The sequence below is a fragment of the Phyllostomus discolor genome, chromosome 4, assembly GCF_004126475.2.
Source record: "Phyllostomus discolor isolate MPI-MPIP mPhyDis1 chromosome 4, mPhyDis1.pri.v3, whole genome shotgun sequence".
NCBI classification, from domain to species: domain Eukaryota; kingdom Metazoa; phylum Chordata; class Mammalia; order Chiroptera; family Phyllostomidae; genus Phyllostomus; species Phyllostomus discolor.
The window spans coordinates 38,248,655-38,269,979 of record NC_040906.2 but is presented as its reverse complement, the minus strand read 5'-3'; the positions used below and the strand labels follow the sequence as shown (position 1 = coordinate 38,269,979).

The 21,325-nt window shown below is 34.5% G+C and overlaps 1 non-coding gene and 1 pseudogene across 1 annotated transcript; both read left to right on the top strand.

Annotated features, from left to right (window-relative positions):
* LOC114494808 overlaps positions 1-20,136 on the top strand; it is a 32,172-nt pseudogene extending 12,036 nt beyond the window's left edge.
* On the top strand, positions 10,540-10,703 carry LOC114495852. The gene has a single exon (XR_003684517.1). It is a non-coding gene; the product is annotated as a U1 spliceosomal RNA (small nuclear RNA).
* Positions 20,137-21,325: the final 1,189 nt, after the last annotated feature.

Sequence of the window (21,325 nt, the reverse complement as noted above, 5' to 3'; positions counted from 1 at the left end):
ACATATCCAAAGCTTCCTTTCACATTGCAATTTCTTTAGGACTTTGTGAATATATCCTGCAGACTTAGATCTTAGAAATGATGATAAACAAAAGCACAGATATGAATTTGGACGTGGCTCCTCATGTTTAAAGTATAACCCAACTATGAGTAATATTAATTCAATCATTTATTGACAATAATGTTTTGTCTTCAATATATAAAAGACAGATGGATTGTGTATTTAACAAAATTTTCCACAAGATGTTCTTGAAATTTAAATTCAAATAATATAATTTATCTCATCAAAAATGATATATTTTTCAATATTGTTAAGAAATTTTGGTATACTAATAGAATTATTTAACAATATAAAGATACTAGTATCAAAATTATGCAAAGATTTAAAATTAAGGATCCAATTCTTTACATTAAGAAGCTAAAACATATAATTAATGAAAAGTGAGTATAAGAGGAAATGATAAAGATAAGAAATAGAAAAATGTTAAACAATAAAGAAAATAATGAAGCTAAAAATGAAACTGGTGAAAAATTTTCTCCTGGTTTTATTGAAAAACAGTTGACATATATCATTGTATTAATTTAAGGCATGTAGATGGTGGTTAGATTTACACATATTGTGAAATGATTATTACAATAGGTTTAGTTAACATTCATCATCTTGAACAGATACAATAAAAAAATACTCCTTGTGAGGAAAACTGTTAGAATCTACTCTCTTAACTTCTGTATATATCATTCAGTAGTGTTAACTAAAGTCATCATGTTGTACTTTATATCTCTAGTACACTTATTCATCTTATAACTGGAAGTTATACTTTTAACAACCATCTTCTAATTTTTCCTCCTCCAATCCTCCACCCTTGGTAACCACAAATCTGATATCTTTTCCAATGAGTTTGGTGAGATTTTCATTCATTTGTTTATTTGTTTATTTGTTAGATTTCACATACAAGTGATCTCATATAGTATTTGTCTTTCTGTGTGACATTTTACTTAGCAAAATACCTTCAAGGTCCATCCATATTGCTGCAAATGGTAGGATTTCTTTTTTTTTATGGCTGATGAATATTCCATTGCACATATATACTACAACTTCTTTATCCATGTATCCAGCAATGGACACAGATTGTTTCCATGTCTTGGCTATTGTAAATAATGCTGCTATGAAAATGGTGATGAAGATACCTTTTCAAGTTAATGTTTTCATTTCCTATAGACATATTCCCTAAAGTGGAATTTGTGAATCATATGGTGGTTCTATTTTAAAATTTTTGATAAACTCTCATACTGTTTTGCATAGCAGCTGTATCAACTTACAATCCCACCCACAATGCACAAGGGTTCCCTTTTCTCCATAACCTTGAAGCATCTGTTATCGCTTGTCTTTTTTATAATGGCCATTCTAAAGGCATGAGATGGTATCTCACTGCGGTTTCAATTTCCATTTCCCCAATGACTAGTGCTGTTGAGCATGTTTTCACATACCTGTTGGCCATTTGTATATATTCAGGTCCTTTGCCCATTTTTAAATTTGGATTATTTGTTTTTGTTTTTTGTTTTTTGTTCTTGATTTGTATGAGTTCCTTACATATTTTGGATATTAACCCCTTATTATATATATGATTTGCAAACATTTTCATCATTCTGTAGGCTTTTTACTTTGTTGATGGATTTTTTACTATGCAGAAGCTTTTTAGTTTGATGTAGTCCTACTTGTTTATTCTGATTTTGTTGATTGTGCTTTAGGTGTGAATTACCAAGATCCACATCAAGGAATCATTTTTCCCCTATGTTTTGTTCCAAACGTTAATGATTTCAGGTCTTACATTTAAGTTTTCAATTCATTTTGGGTTAATTTTTGTGAATGGTGTAAAATAAGGGACTGGAAACTTTAATAAAATTAATAAATGGCTACCTTAATTGAGCAGGAAAAAAATGAAAACATCCAATGTGAAAAATAAAAAAAAAACAATATTACTTTTCAATTCATTTTATGAGCTTAATCTTGAGGAAAAAACTGACAAAGATATTTTAAGAAAAGTAAATTAGAGAATAATATACTTCATGAACAAAGACACATATCCCAAATAAAATTTTAACAAGTGGAATCCAGAAATATTTTAAAACACAAAACTTTATGACCAAAAGTACTTAGCCCTGGTGGCATCCAAAGTTAGTTAATTTAAATATAAGTCTATAAAATTAAACACAACAGAAAATTCAGGAAATAAAACATATGACCATCTAAAAATATGCAAAGAATAGCATTAGGCCAACCCCAAAACTATAATACAATATACAGATGATGTATTATAAAATTGGATGCCTGAAATCTATATAATTTTATTAACCAATGTCACCCCATTATATTCAATAAAAAGTTAAAAATAGGACAAATAATAAAAATGTTTTTAAAAAACCTCTCAGCAAATAGAAATAGAGGGCATTTCTGCAATCTAAGAAGAATGTCTCATGAAAAACTCATAGGTAAGAAAGCAGTTTCCAATTTCACATGGAGGAATCTTGGAAGTCACCACTCCATCCTAACAACAAGTAAAATGTTGAACAGACTGAAAAATCAACAAGTCTTCTTGGATCCATCCCTAAGAAAACAGGGAACACAGTGCAAACTGCTGGACCCACGCTCACTGACCCAGACACTTAGGAGCAGAAACCCTTGGAGGAACCAATATCAAAAGAAACACCTGGACTGCAATTGACACATTGCTGGAGCCTCAGTGTGAATGAGTCTGACAGTTAAAAACTCCATGGGGCCTAGTCATAGGAGGACACTCCCCCCAATTTCATGAGATTTCCCTCCAAGACTTTGAACAAATTCCCAAATTAAGTACCTGAGAAAAGTCTCTGTGTGCTTCCTCTGGCAGGGAGAGGGCAAAAGAAACTTTTAAAATACAGCACAACCTTCTCTTTTCCTTAAAAGGGCCAACCTTTAAGGGAAACTAGTTAACCAAATCCTAGCTCACTGGCGTATAGTCAGAACCCACTGACCTGTAGGGAAGGAAATACCAAACTCCAGCCCACTCTCATGATCCTGACCCACATAAGGGAGGAGGAAAAATCTGTGAAACTCTTAAAAAGTTCACTGTCAGGAGGCATACCTCATTAAAAGACTGAGACCTAACTTTAGGATTATAAAATGCTTTCCCTCCCACCAAACTCAACACCACATTACTAAGTCCTATTTACAGCAATTTCTTTCACCCAGTACATCATGTGTAGCTGTCAAGAAAAAAAAATTACGAGGCATACCAAAAGGTAAAACACACAATTCGAGGAGACAGAGCAAGTATCAGAACCAGACAGGGCAGGGATGTTGGAATCATTAGACTGGAAATTTAAAGCAATGTAGGAATAATATGCTAAGGGCTCCAATGGATAAAGTAGACAGCATACAAGAACATATGGGCAATGTAAACAGAGAGATGGAAATCCTAAGAAGAAGAAAAAAGAAATTCTAAAGATTAAAAAGAGTGTAATAAAAATGAAAAAAATGCCTTTGATGGGTTTATTAGTAGACTAAGAATCTCTGAACTAAAGGGATAGCAATAGGAATCTCCACAACTGCAAAGCCAAAAATAAAAATAAATGAATCAAAACTGGAAAAAAACACAAAGCAGAATATCCAAGGACTATGGGATAAATGCAAAAGGTAACATAAGCCTAATGGAAATGCCAAAAGGAGAAGAAAGAAAGAGAAGAATTATTTGAAACAATAATGACTGAGATTTTCCTGAATTAATGCTAGACACCAAACCACAGATCCAGGAAGCTCAGAGAACACCGAGCAAATAAAACTACACCTAGACATATAATTTTCAAAATTAAAGACAAATGAAAATCCTTGAATAGCCAGAGGATAAAAACATCTCTCTCTTACAGAGGAAGAAAAATAAAAATTATGTCAGACTTCTCAGAAATCATACAAGAAAAGAATAACATGAAATGAAGTTTTGAGATAAAAACTCTACCATCCTAAAATTTTTACCTTATGACATTATTCTTCAAATGTGAAGGAGAGTAAGCAATTTCTCAGGAAAAAGAAAATTGAGAGAATTTGCTGCCAGTAGACAATTTTGTGAGACAAAAGCTTGCAAGAAGTTTTAATAGAGCACTTTAGAGAGAGAAAAAAGTATACCACATTTTACTATGTATAATGTGTTCCCATGCATAGTGTGCATCACGTTTTTGGCCCAAACTTTCAGGAAAAAATCTTTCATTTTAAATTTTAATTCAATCTTTTATTTATTTTTTTAGAAACAAAACTGATTATCATGTTCCATGATATTGTTTTGCATATAGATATTATTGCTTTCTAGAGTTACACTTTTAATACATAAATACATGAATTAAAAACATTTATACAGATATGGAATTAGTACTATCCATGTATAATGTGCATCTTTATTTTTGTCTCAAAAATTTGGGCAAAAAGTGTGCATCATACAGAGCAAAATATGGTAGATCAGGAACTTGGGTCATAAAGGAAGAAAGCATCTAAGAAGGAATGAGTGAAGGTAAAATAAAAACTTTTTATGTTATTAATTCATCTAACAAGTAATAGTTCATGCAAAATAATACTAACATGTATTTGATTTTGTATGCTTATGTATGTATCTTAAGTGTATATATAATAAATCTAATGTATATATGTAAATCTTATGTATATACTTATGTGTATATATAATAAATCTTCTGTGTATATATAAGTGAAATGAAATGCAGCAATGACAAAACTGACAGGAAGGAGAGAAATTAGAAATAGTTTGTTATTAAAATTTGGATGCATCTTGCCTGCTGCAAAGTGGCTTATGATATACTTTTTCAATGTGTGCAATGCAAACATAGTGATGGATAAAATATAGACTCATTTGATAGACTACAGTTAGGATATTTATTGTGATAGCACCACAAAGATCAAATTTGCTTTTAATTTGGGTACCAAATATATAATTTAAATGCCTCCAAACGCTGTAGCAGTGAGATAAAAAAATGTATACAAAACCTGTTTATTGTCATAAGACAAACGATTAAAACACAGCCAAATTTCTTTGACTAGATCCTAATGTTTTCTTTTTAAAAATATACTTTATTGATTATGCTATTACAGTTGTCCCATTTTTTCTCCCCTTTATTCCCCTCTACCCCTCCCTTCCCACCATCATTCCCCCAACTTAGTTCATGTCCATGGGTCATACATATCAGTTCTTTGACTTCTCCATTTCCCATATTCTTAACCTCCCCCTGTCTATTTTGTACCTACCATTTATGCTTCTTATTCCCTGTATCTTTTCCCCCATTCTCCCCCTTCCCCTTCCCTGATGATAACTCTCCATGTGATCTCTATTTCTGTGAATCTGTTCCTATTCTAGTTGTTTGCTTAATTTATTATTGTTTTTGTTTTTAGGTTGGGCTACTGATAGTTGTGAATTTGTTGTCATTTCACCCTTCATAGTTTTGATCATCTTCCTTTTCTTAGATAAGTCCCTTTAACATTTCATATAATAAGGGCTTGGTGATGATGAACTCCTTTAACTTGACCTTATTTGGGAAGCACTGGATCTGCCCTTCCATTCTAAATGATAGCTTTGCTGGATAGAGTAATCTTGGATGTAGGTCCTTGCCTTTCATGACTTGGAATACTTCTTTCCAGCCCCTTCTTGACTGTAAGGTTTCTTTTGAGAAATCAGCAGATAGTCTGATGGGAATTCCTTTGTAGGTAACTGTCTCCTTTTCTCTTGCTGCTTTTAAGATTCTCTCCTCATCTTTAATCTTGGGTAATATAATTATGATGTGCCTTGGTGTGTGCTTCCTTGGGTTCAACTGTTTTGGGACTCTCTGAGCTTGCTGGACTTCCTGGAAGTCTATTTCCTTTGCCAGATTAGGGAAGTTCTCCATTATGTTTTCAAATAAATTTTCAATTCCTTGCTCTTCCTCTTCTCCTTCTGGCACTCCTATGATTCATATGTTGGAACATTTAAAGTCTGCAATGGATAGTTTAATCATTCTAAAGTCAAGAAGAGGTCAAGCCTTTATTTGTCAAAGAGGTGAGCTGACATTTAAGAGAAACCATTTATTTGAAATACACAATTAAAGAGAAAAACATACCTGACCTAATTAATAAATGAATTCAGCAAAGTAGTGAGATACAAAATCAATATTTGGAAATTGATGGCACTTTTATACACCAATCATGAAATATCAGAAAAAGAAACTAATAAAATAATACCATTTATTATAATCTTGCAACAACAAGAAAATAAAGTACCTAAGAATTAATTTAAACAGGGACATAAAAGATCTGTACTCAGAAATTAAAACACTGAAGAAAGAAATTGAGGAAGATACAAATAAGTGGAAGTATATACTGTATTCCTGGACTGGAAGAATTAACATCATTAAAAGGTCCATACTGCCCAAAGCAGTCTACAGATTCAATGCAACTCTTATCAAGATACCAATGACATATTTCACAGATCTAGAACAAACATTCCAAAAATTTATATGGGACCAAAAAAGCCCTTGAACGACCTCAGCAATCTTGATAAAGAACAAAACTGGAAAGATCACAATGTCTGATATCAAATTATACTGTAAGTCCATTGTAATCAAAACAGTCTGATACTGGATTAAGAATAGACATACCGATCAATGGAACAGAACAGAGAACCCAGAAATAAGTCTACTACTTTATGGTCAATTAATATTTGACAAAGGAAGCAAGCACATATAATGGACCACAGACAGCCTCTTCAATAAATGGTGTTGGGAGAACTGGACTGGTATATACAAAAAAAGATGAAACTAGACCCATCTTACACTTTACACCAGAATAACTCAAAATGGATAAAAGACCTAAATACAAGTCATGGTACCATAAAAATCCTAGAGGAAAACACAGGCAGGAAAATTTCAGATTTCTCACATAGCAATATTTTTGCCAATATATCTCCTAGGGAAAGGAAAACAAAAAAATAAACAAAAGGGACTATATTAAATTAAAAAGCTTCTTGCACAGATTAAAAAAAAAACATCATCACAATGAAAGGGGAACCAATTGATTGGGAGAACATATTTGCCAATAATATATCAGACAAAGGTTTAATCTCCAAAATATATAAAAAGCCCATACAGCTCAACAACAGAAACACAAATAATCCAATTAAAAAAATGGGCAGAGGACCTGAATAGACATTTTTCCAAAGAACGGATGGAAAGGATAGACATACGGATGGCCCATAGACATATGGAAAAATGCTCAACACCACTAGCCATCAGAGAGATGCAGATTAAAACCACAGTGAGATATTACCTCACACCTGCCAAAATGGCCATCATTAACAAATCAGCTAGCAAGTACTGGTGAGGTTGTGGAGAAGAGGAAACCACAGTGTACTCTTTGTGGGAATGCAGAGTGGTGCAGGCACTGTGGAAAACAGTATGGAGTTTCCTGAAAAAATTAAAAATGTAACTGCCTTTTGACCCAGTGATTCCACTGCTGGGAATATATCCTAAGAATCTGGAAATGCCAATTCAAAAGAATGTCTGGACCCCTATATTCATAGCAGCACTATTTACAATAGCCAAGATTTGGAAGCAGCCCAAGTGCCCATTTAAATGAGTGAATTAAAAGAAACCTGTGGTACATTTACACAATGGAATACTATACAACAGTAAAAAAGAAGGAATTCTTACCTTTTGCAATAGCATGGATGGAACTGGAGATTATTATGCTAAGTGAAATGAGCCAGTCAGTGTGCAACAACTACCATATGATATCACTTATAAATAGAATCTAATAAAAAAAATAAACTAAAAACCAAAATAGAACCAGAGACATAGAAACATGGTATAGACTGACAGATGTAAGGGGCACAGTCAAGTGGGGACTGGTTGAAAGAAGTTGAGGGGATTAGTCAAAGAACATATACTCATGACCCATGGACATGAACAAGGTGTAAGGATTGCCTGTGGGAGTGGGGGGGCAGGCTGAGTGGAGGGAGGGCAAAGCAGAAAATTGGAACAACTGTAATAGCATAAACAATAAAATATCTAAATTCCAAAAGAAAGAGAAAAACAAAGCTGTTAATTTAACATACTCTTCTGAGCACCATCCCGTTTTACCTAATACATGTTTTTCAAATAAATCTTTTACAGACTTAACCTTACATATAATCTACTTTAAACACAATCCAAATGAACACAGTAACTTAAAACTATTTTGGCAAATGTTTCCTGTTTCTCTTAAGTTAATAAGAAAAGTGCAATTAAAATAACATTTACTTCTTTAAAAAAATCTGTTACTGCATTTCTCCTGCATTTTATAATTTATAGCTTCTTAGAACTGAGAATTCTAAGTAATGGAAGGTAGAGTTTTTTACAAATGTAACCAAGGATACAGCATAAGAGATAAAGGCATAAAAGGAGGTTAAGTTTAGACAAAAATAGTAGAAAAGGAAATGGCAGAAAATGAAGTTTTGAATAGAGGATGGGTGAAATATTTTTTGCAGAAAATTGAAGAGATGTATCCTCAGCCTGAAAGTGATCATTGAAAGTAAACATAATGATATAAATGATAAAGAAATAAATATCAACAACTAAATGCTGTGAAGCAAAACAGATAAAAGGACTGATTCTGGAATTATCATTAAGAACAAGGTCTGCAAATGTAAGTTACTATACACAATCTACTTTCAGAGAGGAAATCAGCAGCTAACATTTTCTTTACTTATTTGAACTGTAGAGGATTATTATTTGATTGGTACTGCTTTCTGAGTATTGGGCATGGCCATGTATGAGTATGTGTGTAACTATTCTTTATTGTGGTATTGTTAGTTTGTTTACTTCACTGGGTTCATTATCAACTGGAGAACTACAACAATCCCTGGAACATCACTTCGCTGCCTTGCTGGTACAGTCAAGTCCTCACCCAAGGCACGCCTTATCCCTGGTAACTGATAGAAAAGGATTTGCATCTCATTTAAAATAAATAAAAACAGAAACCAGAGAATTCTTTGTTGGGACTATTATACTGTAGACCTCCTAGTCTTTTAAGAAGATGTAATGAAGATTAATTTTCTACTCTAGAAAACAGAAAAGTCACTTAACTGGCCACAAGCTTTAAAATAATCTGTTACTCAGACCTTGTGCTCTGGGTATGGAATGTGGATAGTTGGTGCCAGTCATTGTTATTATAAAATGTAAATCTGTTTTCCAAAGCATAAGAGTATTAGCCACTAGTTGTTTTAGGAGCTGGTATAAAACAGTCAGTAATATTTTTAGCTTTTCTTACCCCTCTGAGAGAAGTGTACTGAAAATCTAAACTGTTCCCATAGCTGGTATGTGTTACTCAGAGTACATGTAGTAACTGAGAATTGTGTTGTCATGGAGAAGAAAACTAATTATTTCCAGTGAGTGCCCTCACTCAAATTTAAATGTGTTGTAAAATATACCTGCTAGCTTTTATTAGGGCTGGTGTTTACAAAGCTCTCTGTGGTTATGCGGTCATGTCTATAAAAGAACATAAAATTTATTGAAGTTGGTTTAGTTACTCACCTGCAAAATGAAAGAAATTTCATGACTTCAACATTGACATATTTCAGGAGCAATTTTCAATAGATAATTTCTAAATGTCAGTACTCATTTGAGAAGCATAATAAATATAGTTGGTGTCCTTCCACTGTGGGTGGAATATTATGAATCCTACAGAGCAAGATATATCATTTATATCTCCAGACATGATGATTAGGAGGCTACTTAATTAATCATGCATTAACCCCATCAACTGGGTCTGATATCATCTCCCACTGTATGACTATTCTTCTTTATCTCTGTGAAGATTGATTTTTCTTTTGGTTAGTGTAAGCATAAGATATTATCCTCCATCCATACACTTTTAATCTATATGTGTCTCTATGTTTAATGTGCGTTTCTTACAGACCATGTATAGTTGGTCCTATTTCTTGATACCCTCTGACAATGTGTCTTAATTGGTGCACTTAGGCCATTGGCATGCAAACTGACAACTGACATAGTTGGGATGGTAGCTATCATGTTCATTAGTCTTTTCTATTTACTGCCCTTGTTCTTTGTTCTGTTTTTATCTTCCATTCATTTTCTGCCTTTTGTGGTTTTAATTGAATATTTTATGTTTCCATTTTGTCATTTTTTTGGAGTATCAGTTATACTTAATTTTTTTTTATGTTTTGTTAGTCATTGCCCTAGAGTTGCAATATACATTTACAGCTAATCTATATCTACTTTCAAATAACATTATACCACTTCAGGGGAAATGTGAATACTTTATAATAGCAAAATAATCCTAATTCCTCTTCCAATCATCTGTGTCATTATTATAATTAATTTTACTTATATATAAACATAGATAAGCATATATAGCATTATATATATACAAGATATATATGTGTAAGATATAAGTAAGTATGCACTGTTGAATACATTATTGGTATTATTTTGAACAAACTGTCATTTATTAAGTACATTAAAAATAAGAAAAATAATACTGCCCTGGCAGGTGAGATACCATGATCACGAAGGTGGTTTTCCCAGGACGAGGCTTATCCATTGCACTCCGAATGTGCTGACCCCTGCAATTTCCCCAAATGTGGGAAACTTGACTGCGTAATTTGTGGTAGTGGGGGACTGTGTTCACGCTCTCCCCTGAAAAAAAAAGAAAAATAGTAGTTTTTACTTTATCTTCATATGTTCCTTCTTCAGTGCTCTTCCTTACTTTATGGAGAAGCAAGTTTCTGCCTCTATTATTTCCCGTCTCTCTACAGAACTCTTTTAACATTTCTTGTAAACCATGTCTACTGGCAATGTAGTCCCTCAAGTTTCATTTGTCTGAGAAATTCTTTGTTTCTCCCTCACTTAGAAGGATAGTTTCATGGGGTACAGAATTCCGGGTTGGTGGTCAATTTTTCTCAAAACTAATTATACCCCATTCTTTTCTCACTTGCATAGTTCATGACAAGTCAAATGTAATTCTTATTTTTGTTTTTCTATAAGTGAGGTGTTTTTAATTCTATTCTTTCAGATTTTTTGTTATGTTTCATTTTCTATAGTTTGAAAACAGGTGCAATGAACCTAATGTCTAGGTGCGATTCATTTTTTGTTTTTATTTGTTTTTGTTTTTACATTTGTCCAGCTTTTTCTTTGTGCTTCCTGGCTTTGTGGCTTGGTGTTGACATTAATTTGGGCAATTCTCAATCATTATCATTTCAAATACTTCATCTCCTTTCTTTCTCTTCTTCTTATTTGGTATTCCCATTATGCATATTGCACCTTTTGTAGTTGTTTCAATTTTTTGAATATCCTGTCCTTTCTGTTGTTCTTGCTTTTAGGTTTTCAAGGATTCTATTACTATATCTTCTAGCTCAAAGATTCTTTTCTCAGCTGTGTTCAGTCTACTAATAAACCCATCAAAGGCATTCTTCAGTTCTTTCACAATATTTTTATCTGTAGCATTTCTTTTTGGTTCTTTCTTATTTCCATTTCTCTGTTTATATTATCCATCTGTTCTTAGAGTCTTTAGCATATTAAAGTTGTTTTAACTTCTCAGTCTGATAATTCCAACATCCCTGCCATGTCTGGTTCTGATGTTTGCTCTGTCTCTTCCAATTGTGTGTTTTGCCGTTCGGTGTGCCTGGTAATTATTTTCTTGACAGTTGGACATGATGTACTGTGTAAAAGGAGTTGCTGTAAATAAGCCTTAGTAATGAGGGGTCGGGGAAAGGGAAGCATTCTATAGTCATAAAATTAGATTTCAGTCTTTTCCTGATTCTGTGCCTCTGGACTATAAATTTCACAAGAGTTTCTTGGTTCTTTTTTTCCTTAGGTGTAATAACAAAATTGCTAGTGTGGGCTAGAGTTGGATATTTTCTGTCCTAAAGGTCAATTAGGCTTTAATAATACCCCAGCAGGTTAAGCTCTGATTAACTAGTTTTCCCTGATGATAGGCCTTACTAAGAAAATGGTCATTTCAAAATTGTTTTTTTTTTCCCTCCTCCTCCTGCTGGAAGGGTAAAGGGATTTTTCTCTGACATTTATTGTGGAGACCTGGTCGAGATTTCATAGGTAAATTTTACAGTATTGGGGATGACAATCCTATGACTAGGTCCTCCTGACGTTTTTAACTCTCAGATTTGTCCGCTGTGAGCCTCCAGGAATTCATTAATCACAGTTCATGTTTTCCTACCCCCACGCTTGTTCTCAGGGGCCCTTTCAGCCGGTGAGTCTCGGCGTTGGTAAGCCATGACTCCAGTTTTCTCTGACTCTCCAATTTTGGGGGCAGCGTTTTGCCCTGTGTGCTCCCTTCTCTCATGGATCCAAGAAGAATTGTCAATTTTTCAGTCTCTTTAATTTTTTCCTTGTTAGAAAGGAGTGTCAACTTTCAAGCCTTTACATGTGCAAAACTGGAAACTCTGTCAAGACTGACTTTTCTTTTTTATTTATTGTGAGACACATTCATTTAAAACTCTATTTAATTTTATAAGTACACATATGGAAATACATAGCAAAGTAAAAGCAGTTTCTGGAAAGGAAAGACAGAGTTGTGGGGAATAGTGATGGGCAAGAAAGTCCTGTGTTTTTACTTTTCATTTTAAAATTTAGAATGCATTCATATGCAGTTGATCCTCATTATTTGTGGATTCCGTACTTGCAAATATAACAGTCACTACTTTGCTTGAAACATCCAAGTCATAGTTGGGGCACTTTCATGGTTACCCATGGACATAGTGCATGTGCAAAGTGGCAAAAAATGTGAGTCACCTGACATCATTTCTGGCTAATAAGACAGACTTTTCTTATAGTTTATGACTTGCTCTGTGGCTGTCCATCTTACAGTATTTACTCGCATCTTTATTAACTCTCTCAAACAACACAGTTTCCTCTAAGATGAAACAAAATGTGAAATACATAAAACTTTACTGATTTGTTCTATCTTGTCTTAAATTGGGGGCATGATATTCTTTCAAGTATTTGTCATTAGGTGATTGCCAGAATGAAAAATATCCCTTGCCTTTTAGGACCTTTATTTTGAAAGAATTCTCTTCCTATATACACATGATTTCTTTCTTCTGCTATCAGGCTCTGAAGATAGCCCAGGTGCTATGTTGAGTTCAGTAAATACCAATGTTTTCTCCCAGTGTTTTAATAGCTTCACCCAAAATAATGGTTACTTTCTATTTTACAATGTTAAAGCCTGAACTTTGCAGAACAATGCACATCATCTGTGTATGACCTGTCTCTGCAACTTCATCTCTCTCTGATGCTTGCTTTACACTCTATGTTTTAGCCAAGTAACCTCTAGATAACACTTGTCATCTTATTACATTATGTATGTGTCCATGTGTTTAGTCGTTCTGCTTTCTGCACCTTAGTAATTACTGATTGTTTCAGATACCATCAGATGAGGCGTGGATGGCCTCTCTTCCAAGAACATCCTAAGTATAGCATTTGCACCCATACACAGACCACACCCTAGTGAAACTCTCCATTTATGTGCTAGTTTTCTCCCTCGTAACTCTAACTCTTTGAAGTGAGACACAGATTTTTATGGAACCCTCTGTCTTTAGTGCCTGTTCAATGTCCAGGATACTCTGCACACCAAAGTAAATTGGAATCATGCCCCTGTCTCTCTTTTATATCACACTCTCTCCTATGATACAATGAACCATATAAATAGATAAAATTTATTTCTAATTTCAGAATATTACCATCTGTGTCAATTATTTGGTTTTCACTTATAATAAAAAGCTCTATTAAAACTTTATTTTTTAATGAAAGGTTTACACCAGCTTCTATGAAACTTAAAATTTTAGAAGTCTTTAGGAATAATTCATTCAGAGTTCCACCTCTATTTCTCAGTGATTCTCTCATCTCTACCTCCCCATGTCACCTTTGGCCTTCCAGACTTTCCATCATGCTTGCAAATGGCCACAGATTTCCAGGTGTCACCCATATGCTGTGCTGCCCAGGAGAAGAGACAGGAAATAGCCCTTCCCCACCTGGGAAAGAGTAGGTCTAGGCCAGTAGAATTCACTGCAACACTAAAATGGCAGTAAACAACTAAAATTAGGAATTCTGATTCCAATACTGTCTAAAAATTGTAATGACTATTTGTATAGAATTATATTTTTCTCTTTCTAAGATAACTAAAGTAAAAAATCAAATTTTATTCTACATTGTGCTATTTCTAAATTCTTAATAGGCCAGGAAAAGAACTAAGCTTTACTTTTAAAAATATTTTACAGAAGTTTTTTTATATTAAAATTATACCTGAAATATTCAAGAAATATTCCAGATTTCTAATCCAAGTAAATATCAAGGGGTTCCCATCAAACTCTCCAAAATAAAGTAGAACAATGAACAAAGTTACTGTTATACTCAGGTAAATAAAGTTATAAAATATTCTTAAAATATGTAAAAAGATATTGTAAATTATAATAAAATAGGTGTTATTTCACTTACATCTCTTCTTAACAAAACTATGAATAATAACAAATACAACTGCTAGTTGATTGCAACATTTTATAAAACAATAAACAAAATCTTAGTAATAAGAATAAATAGTGTAAATAAGCTAATATAGTAAATATTAAAAATGTAATCATTTTACTGTAATCCACATTCACAGGCATTTATGCATATCAATGAAAAAATTAATTTTCATATATGTATTCATTTTTTATAAAGGCATTTAAAAGTGTATTTTATAACCACACTATCTCCATGTTGGGTGTGCACTCTAATATTTGAAATCTGTTAGAGGTGAAGTAATTGCAAACTTCAGGCCAAAGAGGGACTATGTTTCTTTTGAACTTTACAAGGAGGAGTCATTTTTTAGGATGCAAAGATTACAGGCCATGAACTGTTCATTGCTGCAGTTATGAAATTATGTGCGATTTGTAACGTGCACATGGCCTCTTTTAACTCTTCTTACATTTTCCCCATACTTTGCATGGTCTATATAGTCAGACTCACATAATTAGCACCTCAGGTTTCTTTAGCAACTGCATCACTTCATGCCATTCCAGAGTCTGCTGAGTCTTTGCAGATATGTATTGTTTTACCATTTTCTGCAATATCATTTTTATAAAATACCCCATGGTATTTGTACCAGCCATCCTTCTGTTATTTATTGCTCTCTCTCTTTTCTGGTAGGAATAAATTTTCTTTAAGAATCGGTTCAAACTTCAGTGTGAAATATCCCTAAACCCCACCCTGTTAGTTAAAATGTCTTCTATAGTATTATTGAATTAGATGTCCATGACTGCCCAGCAACTTGAGAGGACACGAGCAATAGAATATCTTTAACCAATGATAATGAATTAATAAATTCATGAATTTTTGTGAATTTATAAAGGAAATTACAGAAAACAAATGTCAGCTTTTTGATTTTAAGGGATTTTCATTATTTAAAAAATTCTCTGTGAAGATGGATAACAGTAGACTAATATTTGATTAAGAAGGAAACATTCATTGCTTATTTTTTTAATGTTAAGAAGTCTCTTTTAACATAAGTTCCTATCCTCTAAAATTATAACATTGATTTTTAAAAATCTCTTGAATCTTTGTCCTTGGTGAAAAGTGAAAGACTTACGAAATTTAATTATTTCTTATTAATAGAAATTTGTGACACATTCTTCAAATTGCGTGCCTAGTACACATCTCCCCAGACTTTGTTTGATGTGGAAAGGGGTCCAGAGTAGATGCTCAATTCCCATTTTCTTTTGCTGCTGAAGATGGTCATATTTCTGGCTCCAAAGGCAAAGCAGTGGGGGCTTCTGGGTAAGTTTTTGCTTTCCTGTTATAGGTGCTGTACGTTTTTTGCTACTTTTTTCTACTGGAGTGTGGTCATGAGTTACAGGTGAAGGAGTTGTATTGAGATCCTATGGTCAAAGCTGCATGTAAGGCGGGGATGGCCAGATGACTCTGCCGCTGGTGACAGCCTTGAGTAGCTACACCCATCCTGACCTGCTCAGTGGCAGGTTCCCTTCTCTTCTGGAAAAGTTTTAAATAGTTTTATTGAGATAAAATTGCATGATTCACATGTCATATAAGTCACTCATTTAATTATATAATTCAGTGGTTTTACATATATGTAAGCATTACCACTATTACCAATCAATTTTACCATATTTCATGACCTGAAAAGAAGCCCTCTACTCTTTAGATATTATGTGCCATATCCTTCAGCCCTAAGCAGCCACTATAGACTTCCCTAATCTGGACTTTCATATGAATGGAATAATATGATATGTGATGTTTTGTGAACGAATTCCCTCACCTGGCTAAATGTGTTCAAGGTTGATCCATGTTGTTTTATGTATCAGTACTTTATTCTTTTTTAAAGCTAAACAATATCTAATTGTAAGGTATACTGCATTTGGATTTGTCTGTTGTCCATTGATGGGCACTTGGGTTGTTTCTACCTTTTGACTTATATGAGTAATGCTATTATAAACATTGGTGTACACATTATTTATGAGGATATATGTTTTTATTTCTCTTTGTTGTACATAATACCTAGGAGTGGAATTATGGAATGCATGGTAATTCTATGTCTAACTTACTGAGGAACTGCCAGTTATGTTCTGGAATTATTAGCTAAAGTCCTAAGAAGAAAGTTCCATAAATTTATAAAATTTTGAGATAATGACTTGCTCTATGTTTCCATTAATTAATGTTTAGGAAGTTCTACCAAATCTTTGCTCACTGTAATCTGTATAATAAAAGGATACATATTTGCAACATTAGTCAACAGGAATGAGATAAATAATTCATGATGTTACTTTGTTAAACCTCATTCAAAAAGTATCCATTATATAGCATCTTAAAAATTTAGAAAGAAAAAATCAGACATTGTAACTTACAACTCTAAAAGGTGTATTCCAGTTTCCTTGAAGAGCATTTTTTTCTGTATGAATGTATTACCTAACACGTGGCCACTAAACACTTTATCAGAAGTGTTTTTGTTAGTTGATTAAGAAAAATTGCATATACTTCTATTTACATCTTATTGGCTGATAAAATGGGATGCCAAGAGCGGGTGAGGGGTAAGAAAACAAAAGCACAATTTTCTGCCCAGTTGAGTCACATTGGCTTTGGTCCACTGAAGGGACTGTTTTAGAAATGAACTCTATGCCTGCAATTTTATGGCTAGTCCTTAAGGTATAGAATATGTTCCATATTACTTCTTATTATACTGTGCCAAACTAATGAAGTAAAAATAGTTGAGGTTGGAACTAAAAAAAAAGAAAAGAGATCTTAACCGGGTTCGGAGATGTGGATTCAGACACGGCCCAGCGGTAAGAAGCAGAGACATCTGTCACATGCTTCTGCCACTCTGCGTGTGGGATGCGAGGCCGCATGCATATAGGTTGTCATTTACAGCAGATGCTAAAGTAGAAAATATTTATTTTATTATAATAAAAATTTTATGTTTAAAAGAAGCAGTATTTTACTGGTTATAATGTTAACAATTTAAATACATTTTAATGTATTTATTAGGAGGAATATTTTAAAAAGTGCTTAATTCAAGACCAAAAAATTTTTAACAACATGGATATAAATTCCAACCATATCCAGGAGCCTGCTTTGGGAAGCTTCACTCATGCCCAGGCTGAGACCCACCAACATACCTGACCTCGAGAGCTCTCCATCCTGCTCTCTCCACATGGACTAGTGGGCACTGCTGTTGACTGTCAGACAAGCCAACATATTTCTCATGAAGCTTTAGAAATTGGTAATAAAGTAAAATCAATTTGATAGAATTTGATCACTAAGCTAAGCAGGTACTAAGCCAGAAATATGGGTCATCTAAGATATATATTCTAATTGTTCATATCTAAATGACACTAATTTAATTCTTGACTACATTTCAAACTTACCATCCTAAGGCACTCATTATCTCCTATATTTGTTAATAAAATACTGTTGTGAAGAACGATTATACAAATAAACTAAGGTTTTTTCTCACTATTTCCACAAGTCCCAGCTTCCTTCAAGAGACAAACATTTTTCTGTGTATCCTTCAGAAACGTTCCTTGCAGACATCTGGCCTGACAGCACGGTGGGAGCCGCCCACTGCTGGGAAGCCGACACATTCTCCGTGGCAGAGCCGGTGTGACAGCCCACAGGGACCACTGGGGCAACAAGGATGACGATGTTAAGGGTGACTGAGATGGTGATGAAGATGAAAAAAACACAAAAAAGCAGAAGTAAAACCAAAAGTAAACATTCCAGAAAAGAGAAAAATTACAGAAGATAAAAAGATAGAGTAGCAACACAAGGAAAGGCAAAAAGAAATTAAAAAGCATTTAGAAGAACCTACAGTGCTAACACCGTAACACTTAGGAGATGAACTGAGGCTAAAAAAAGTATAGGAAGAATCAGACCTCAAATTAGCAGAAAAATAATAAAAAAAAACCTTTTGGTGTTTCTAATATAATTCGTAGAATAGGTGTTATGAACTTATTTTCAAGAGATGACTTCACAGATTTGAAAAGTTACTAAAAGATAAAGTTACCCAACGTGAAAAGTCACTATATTATGCCAGTTTTTTGGAAGCCTTAGCTCGAGATGCATGTATTTTATTGGAAACTTGTGGCTTGAAAAGATTACTGATTCACTGACTGCGATTTGTAGTGGAAAACAAGCAAGAAAAGGTAAGAACAACTGTGTGGGGCGATGTGTGTTAGGATGGCGGTGCAGTCCTAATGTTTATCAAAGAGCCTGGGAAACTTAAATGTCAAACAACCCACCAATGCCATTTAAACTGGAATAAAACAAGAGTGCAAGGGACATTTACTGTCACTGTCAGTATTTAGCTGGGAAAGGAGAGCCACAGGAAACTAGACGTTGAGCTTAATAAATTGGGAAGCAGGAACCTTTTTGCCTCCCCAGGAAGCTGCAGCTTCACACCCTAAGAGAATACAGCAGTGATCCACCAAGAGAGTTAACACTCCCATCCCGCTCTGGTACTAGATGGTTGCAGGCACAGGGGGAGATGTGTGACCTAAGAAGCCTGTCTGTCTAGCCTGGGGAAAGAAGGGACTGACTGGGAAATGGGACCATCTAAAGCTTGTAGAAGCCTGGGAAGTTGATGGGTTCTTTTGAAAGGGCACCTGGTCCATCCCAAGCCCAAGCTCCTCGTTATAATGCCCCGGGGAACACAGAAGCTCTCTCTCTTGCCCAGGCGACCTGCACTCACCCCTTGTGTTTACATATCCTCTCTACATAGGCATGTGGCCCTCCTGGCCATGTGGCTCATGGCTGTAGGGACTGCACATGCAGGCTCCAGAAGGGAGGCTGAATACCACAGCATAGCCATGGACTTCAGCTGGAAACACACCTTAAGCTAGCTGGATGCCAGACTAGACTGGATTTTAATATGGAGCATAAACTGGGGCAGTGACCTTTTCCTGGCCCTACTGAAGACAAGACTGGACTTTTTCCATGGTGAGAAAAACAGAGATGGGGTATTGGGAAGAGATAGGAAGTCAGGAGGGGAACTCCCTTAATTGTACATCATCAATAAATCATACAGCAAAGTCACATCTTCCCTTGTGAGTCTCAGGAAATTCTTTTTCTTTAGATACAGCAAGAGCCCCGCTTTCACCATTAACACTTTTTTTTTTTTTTTTTTTTTTTTTTTTTTTACAAACACATTCACAGTCTCCATTTCTGAAATAATAACAGAAATTGACTTGGGTTAGGTCTGATATCTTCCTTGGAGAACTAAAATTTTTCTGGGACGAGAGGCTTTGGTGTCTCTTTGATAAGTTTCACATGGTAGATAAAGCCTCATGAATTATCTTTCTTTTATCTTTAGCAAAGCAAAGCCAGAAAAAAGAAGAAAGGTCTGGTTCCTGGAGGGGGATTAGAGCCCACCATGAGAGGTGGTCTGGCGAAGGATATGCACAAGACTATGAAGATTTCATGTGACATTTTATCTTCTCTGGTGTCTTCTTTCTGTTGCCCACAATCCCTTCAACATGCAGCACAGCCTCCTTTCCTTTCAGTTCTGCCAAATGCTACGGTCAGAAGTGCAGTGTCTTTTGTGCTGTTTATTTTACCCCTTGACACTTAGGAACTAATGTTCAAATGAGGAACTTAGGTTTTACTACCAAGGGGTTAAAACTGGAAACCTCAGTTGCTACTTAATTATAGTTTAAGAAAACAAACTTAATAATATTGTCATTGTTGCTATCTGATTCTATAACAGTCTATCACTAAATAGGAGAGAAAGGCTGCAATATGACAAAAAATTGTGTAATATTGACCAGCATCTTTCAGTAATATAGCTTTAACTTTGAACTACTCATAACTTGACAAGAAAAGCAGTTTGCAGGGAGCACATGAGCTGTGAACCTAGTATTAAAATTGTTTTGTCTTAAAATGGAGAATGAGGCTATTAAGAGGTCACTGCTGATCTGAGATACTCTTATATACAAACTCTTAAATATTGTTACATATATCGAGGTGCATACACATTTGTGACTAACACTAAGCCACAACGTTCAAGCTAGTCATGACCTTGAACCTGTGTACTCTATATATGTAACAATATTTAAGAAAGGAGTTTGTATCTCTCACAAAAGCTGTGACCTCTGCGGGTTAAATATACATTATGAAGAAGACTGCTTATCTCAGAATGAAGATACATAGCAGCTGAAAAACACTAGTTTGATTCTTATAAATTAAATGACCAAAACCCTCCAACTTTGAAGCTGAAGAAAGTAAACCTCTCTGTTATTGCATTATAAGTTGTGGGATCTCTTGAATGCAGACAGTCTAGTTTATGAGACTATTCTACTGATGGAGTGCTTCAGACGGAGGAGGGAAACCCTGTTTTACTTGCATGATTTAAGTGTCTGAAAAACAAATCTTTGTTCTCCTAGGGGGCAATGGAACAACTTTAAACAGGGGTTTGGCATTTCCTTTCCTTTAGAAAACATCCTCAACAAGCTGTACCAATTAACTACAGTTTGGTAAATTATGTTAACAATTAAATTATGACATCTGCAATGTTTTATAAAGAATCTCGTCTAATAAAGTTACTACTGTGAGGACTTAAATTTTGTGTTACCTCCCAAGAGATATTTTTGGAGTGTATGGACCACAACCCTTGGGACTAGAGTTCTCTATATACTTAAAAAGCTTAATAAATGCTTGACAAGTAGTTAATGGCTTTAGAACAAAATGATTTGTCAGGCCCTGAATAATGTCACTCTAGAGCAAAAAAAGTATAGGGCTGTCTTCCTTAGCTTATTTTTTCA